A 5,604-nucleotide genomic window follows, 5' to 3' on the forward strand; every position below is an offset into this window, starting at 1 on the left:
TCATGTACTGGAAACTGAAGCTGTACCAGCTCACCTGGGGAGCTCTGCCCTCCGAATATCCTCCACAAGGTAAGAAGCGCTGCCTGTCCAAGGCACTTGCAAAAATATTTGGGCCTCAAGATGTGACATCAACTCAGATTTGGGCTATTAGATTGACATTTTCTTTCTCTCCTGAGATTACAAGTCAATGAGTTAATCTCTACCCTTTTCTTCCAAGTTTTCCCTCTAACTAAATAGGCTAAAAATAAATTTTAAAAAGGCAGTTGAGAAACAGTTTAATGTGGTCGTTGATCCAAGTGCTGAGTCTAAGGAGAGTACCTAATACTGTAAGGCTTCTAATAAGATGTAATTATGTCACTGGGAAAGCAGCTTGGACATTTATATCATGTTAGCTCAAAGGTCTGATCAGTTAGTGCTTTACATCTGCAAAATAAACCTCTCTCCAGCTAGACTTTGTGAGTGTGGGTATTTCTGGCTTCTTCAGGGATCGGCTGAGCCGTGATTTCTCGAGGAGCCTTTTTGCAGAAGAGCTCTTATTTCAAGTGTTTGTGTTACACTGCAAGTAAATAAGTACCTGTTTGAATTGCTTAGAAGTAGATAATATCTGGCTTTGATGTGGCCAGTAGTAGCAACTCCCCAGGAATTCTGGTGCAGTGAAGTGTAATCCCCATTAAGAAACTTTTCTCCCAAGGTACTGATTTTAAAAATTGCTAAATGACTTGCTGTAAGCTGTCATGTATTTGGCCATCCCACCTTTCCTGGAGCAGGACTGGGTGACCTAATCCTGCTCACCCTTCACACTGGAGAGGTTTCCTAGAACTTGCCAGGACAGAAGAAGAATGTCAAACAGACTTTTGAGCTGCAGTTTCCCAGTTACCTTTGAAATCTGTGTCCCTTCATAGCACTCCTTTCCCTAAAGCTGACATTATGGGAATAGTTGCTGTCCCCTGTGGGCAGCATTCAGAGGAGGAGAGATTGGAGCTTCAGTTCTCAATGGAAGGAGGTATGTGATACAGAGCATTTACAGTTACTGGTCTCTCCTTGTTCCTTGCAGTTGCAAGGCTGACTGGCTCTATAGGAGCTGAGCAAATCCTTGGGAATTAAGGGAGCAAACACTTTGATACAGTATTCAGGATTTTGCAAAAGGGTTACATTTGTAGTTTTTTGTTCCAAGAACCTCTGTTTTTAATTTTGATGACATTAAAATCTCTCTTCAGAAAAGGAAAGGGTTTTTTTCCTTATCTTTTGTGCTGTTGGGTTTTGGTTCCTCACCCAGAGGCCCATTTAAAGAAATCAGACTGGGACTGCATCTGGTCTGGTGCTTCTAACCATTCCCAGTGCCTGTGGCAAGATGCATCTGTTGTACCTTTTAACAGCTGATAGGTCCAGCTCTCTTGTGCTCACACAGGTTCCTCATCCTAAAGTGTTTTTTAAATGCATCTAAACCCCTGCATCATTTTGCTGCTGGCTGCACTTACCAGAATTGCTTTCCTGACAGGGTTGTGTGAAAATCTTAGTGGTGATGAGAGCCAGACTATTTGGTTAACAGTATTGTACTGAACATGATCAATACTTTATCTACTTGGAAATTCTCTCTTAAAACAGCAGAGCTGCCAAATGCTTCTGTAGATGGTTCAGTCACAGCCTACACTTTGATCTATGAAGAAATTTATGCCTCTTGGTTTCAAGGAGTAAAGATGTTCAAATCAAAGCTTGGGAGTTTAAGCTTGACTTATTTCATACTGGATTCTGCAATAAAAATCTACTTCACCAGAAATTAGTTGATGAAGAAATAGGGAAGCACTGCATTATGTTGATAATGGGAAAATGTGTCACTGACATCCAAGCAAAGAAATGGGTTGAGGGACACCTCTGTTTGACTGCATTAATAACAAAGGGAGGGGATAACTGGTACCAGGGAAACAGAAAACAGGCAGTTTGTGTAAAATCTTAGCACAGCTAACCCCTTGTAATGTTCATGTAGACAGAATGTATTGAATTCTTCATACATTGGTGGAACTAAATCAATTGAGATCAATTTGTCTCTCTCCTTTTACCAATTAGAATTCGGTAACACCAAAACCCCAAACTTTGTCTTCTCTTGGATTTTTTGTATCAAGCTAGCTAAGAAGCCCCTCTTCTAGGCAAAGACCTACCACTTCATCCCCTGCTTCATATCAGCACTTCATCATGTTGCAAAATTAATCTGTTTGCGAGAGATGAAAGATGGAGAGCTCTTTCTCCAAGTATTTCTCACTCTGAAACCAAAGATCACTTTTATCTGTGTCAGATACATTTTGATAATTTGAGGCATGACAGTGCTGCCAGCTTGAAATATTTCCTTTTATATGATGTGAGCTGTTCATGATGCAATTTTGTGACTGACTCTGAAATCTCCTCCCTTTCTGTCTCTCCCAGCCTGGTACCATAAATAGAAACCTATTCCTTGCCCATCCCAAGTTCTTGGCTTGGAGCTGTATTTCTTGGCTTTCCTCAGTGTGTTGTTTACAATACTTAAACCTTGCCCCACTCTGTGGGAGGCCCAAGGACTAACTATGGGTCTGTGCTAGGCTCCAGCAAACCACGTTATTAAGAGTCTGGTTGCTTGCAGGAGAGGAACACCTAGGAATGGCATTTAGTTTGTGCCTGCATTTTACCAAAGCCATATGTGAGCTGTCTGACCCTTTTAAACTGGTGTTTTTCATGGCCACATGGATGTCAGCAGAAGGACTAGGTGGTCCAGTTAGGTAAAGGCTGCAGTCTGTTACAGGGTAAAGGAAGTTCATAGGTCTGCTTCAATACTACCACATTATTAGACAGCAGAAACTTGGCCTGTTCAGCACTGGTTGCTTTTCAGTGTGTAGCTTGTCTTGAGTATTTTTGGTTAGCAGGAAGCACTGAGACTTGGCTTCAGAAACAAAGCTGCTGTAGAACTTGATACTGTTCCAATCGTGTCAGCAAAATAGGAAACCCACTTGCTGCTGTGTTATCAGTTTTGTTTCCTTGTATTCATTGAGGCAGAAATCCTCCCACTAAGAAGCCAGTTAAAGATCTAAAGGTCCAATAGTTGTGTAATGTGATGTATATTTTGAAGGTGCAGTGGAAAATACCAATTATACCAGCACTCATTAGGTACTTGATGGTCTACTTTCCACAGGTTGATGACCAGTGCCTGTTCTTTGGTAGTCTTAAAAGCAAGCAAATAAAATGAGTCTGTCTGTAAAACAGCATCATAGGTAATTTATTGGTGTTTAGTTCAAGGACTCAAGAGTGAAAATAGAGTGAGATATGTAGCATATGCAGGGATCTCAGTGGCTTTGTATTTGAGTTGTCCCTATGTGAAAAAATACACACAAGTCTACACCCTGTGGGGGTTTTGTTGTAAAACACCAATATATCAGATTAAGACTGCATGCAATAACCAGTATTTACCCTATAAACCTCCTTGTCTCTCTCCTTCCACTGACAAACCAGTCACTTTGGCCTGTGGCCAGCAACACTAAATCAATTTCAGGGCTGTATTTTCATTAATACATTCTTTTCTTTGATTAAGAGACATTAAGAGACATTGAAATTCAGAGTGTAGCAAGTTTTGTAGAAGCTCCCTGAACTATACATTATAAAGTAGCATAGTCAGCAAGATTTCCTTTTATTCAACTTTCCCCCACTGCTGGAAGAACTAGAAAAATGTTTCTAAATGGATGACTTAAATTGTTACAGGAAGGGTAACCACTCTCAGGAAACAGCTTTGAAGGGCACCACAGGGAATAGGGTAAAGAGCTGGGAAGAACTGCTGTGCCTGAAAGATGGACTCTTCCACTGAGGAAGTTGAGTGTACCAGAATTAAGATTTTATGTCATGCACTTACTGTGAAGGGCGCAGGAACAGGATGCAGGTGTGGTGCATGCAGATGTCAAAATGATGGCCTGCAGTATAAAATAACTATCTAGGAATATCAGTTTTAAGAGAGATAGTGCTCATCTAGAAGCCAGAAAGATGCTTGATTTTATTCTGGCTGAGTGCATTTGACAGAACCTTATGAACTGCTATGTACTCTGTGTCCTTTCTACTGGAGAGAGCCTTCAGGAAGGTGCCTGGAAAGAGTGTAGGCATAAAATGATTCTGTTGCAGGAGACTTACAGCCAAAATGCTTCTCACCTGTAATGCCAGTGCTGGCAACTACATGATTCCCATCAGGATCTCTTAACACACCAGCCAGCCATTAGGCTTTGGCTACAGACTCTTCTGACAGAGGCTAGGGATATGTGCAAGATACATTATTAATCCAACTTAACTTCCTGATAATCCTTCTTTGTTTGTAATACCAATTACTCATCTGCTCTACTTTAACTAAGAAGTAAATGTGTTATTTTAGCTAAGGTTAGTAACTGGAGAAGAGAGAAAGCCCAGGAGCTCTCACACAAAGGCATCACTACCTCTGACCACTGGGTAGCATGGTGCAGGATTCACTGAGCTTGGTTTTGGAAGAGGAAGAAAAGAGGTCACCCCCTTGTCAGAACTTTAGGAACAGCAGTATTCAGGTGTCCTAAGTTAATTCTTTGCTTAGTCAGTTTTCCACTAATGTCAGGTGTTGGTTGCAGGGGAGATGACTCTTGTCAGAAGCCATATGGGAAAGGCATCCTCATCATCACAGCATCTCCACAGTTCTAAATACTCTTTTTCTACATTCACAGCTTTACAAAACACAAACATTTGGAATAAGCCTGGTTGCTTACCTTTAGTCTAGTTTGAGTCATCATCACACAGTGCAGCTGCTCCTCTCACAGAACAGAGGTTCACAAATCATGGAATTGCTGCTTTCTTGCCTCACTGGACTGCAGCAACTCCTTTCCCCCTACAAAGGCCCAGACCACAGACTTCCTTTTCCCTGCTCCCTTTTATACCCCTCTGCAGGCCCACCACCCTCCCAGGTGTGAGACTGCCATGGTGAGTGCTGGTTTGTTAACCCTTCCATGGCCACCTGGCAAGAGGAGCCTGTCCTGCCACAAAGGCAGCTCTCCTAGAAAACCAGGGCTTTTAAAGAATTCATCAACAAATCTGGGGGTTTTGAGAGGTAATTTGATGGTGCCCTCGTGGAAAGCTGTCCTGAGTGTTACTAAATCAGCAAATGTGCAGCTCAGACTGGGTGCACTGTGCTTGCCTTGCTTTCTGTGTCTTTCTGAATTCCTGACATGTCCAAGAGCCTTCATGTGCTCAATGTTTGTACCTCTCCGAGGTGTAGATCTTCACCAACATCCTTTCCTGTTGATTCCCGTAAGCAGTGCTCCAGCAGTGGTATGTGGAGTGGAAAAATGAATCAATCTGGGCGGTCCCCTTAATGGGTGATCTGTTTCTTAATTTGTGCAAAGGAATTTCTCCAAGGAAACTGTTTGCTTTCTTCCCAAACACTTTGTTACCTAACTCATAGTGGAACAAAACTGTGTCTATAGCTCATCTCAAAGTTGTTTCAACTTGCAGTCCAGTCCCCACATCCTCTGTGTGTTCAGCAGTCCCTGGAAAGCTCCACCCTCCCATCCAGTTAATAACCACGTTAACCCAGGGCCTGATTTTCCCAGTCTCTGCTTTGCCTGCCCGGCAGCGCTT

The sequence above is a fragment of the Parus major genome, chromosome 8, assembly GCF_001522545.3.
Source record: "Parus major isolate Abel chromosome 8, Parus_major1.1, whole genome shotgun sequence".
NCBI lineage: Eukaryota > Metazoa > Chordata > Aves > Passeriformes > Paridae > Parus > Parus major.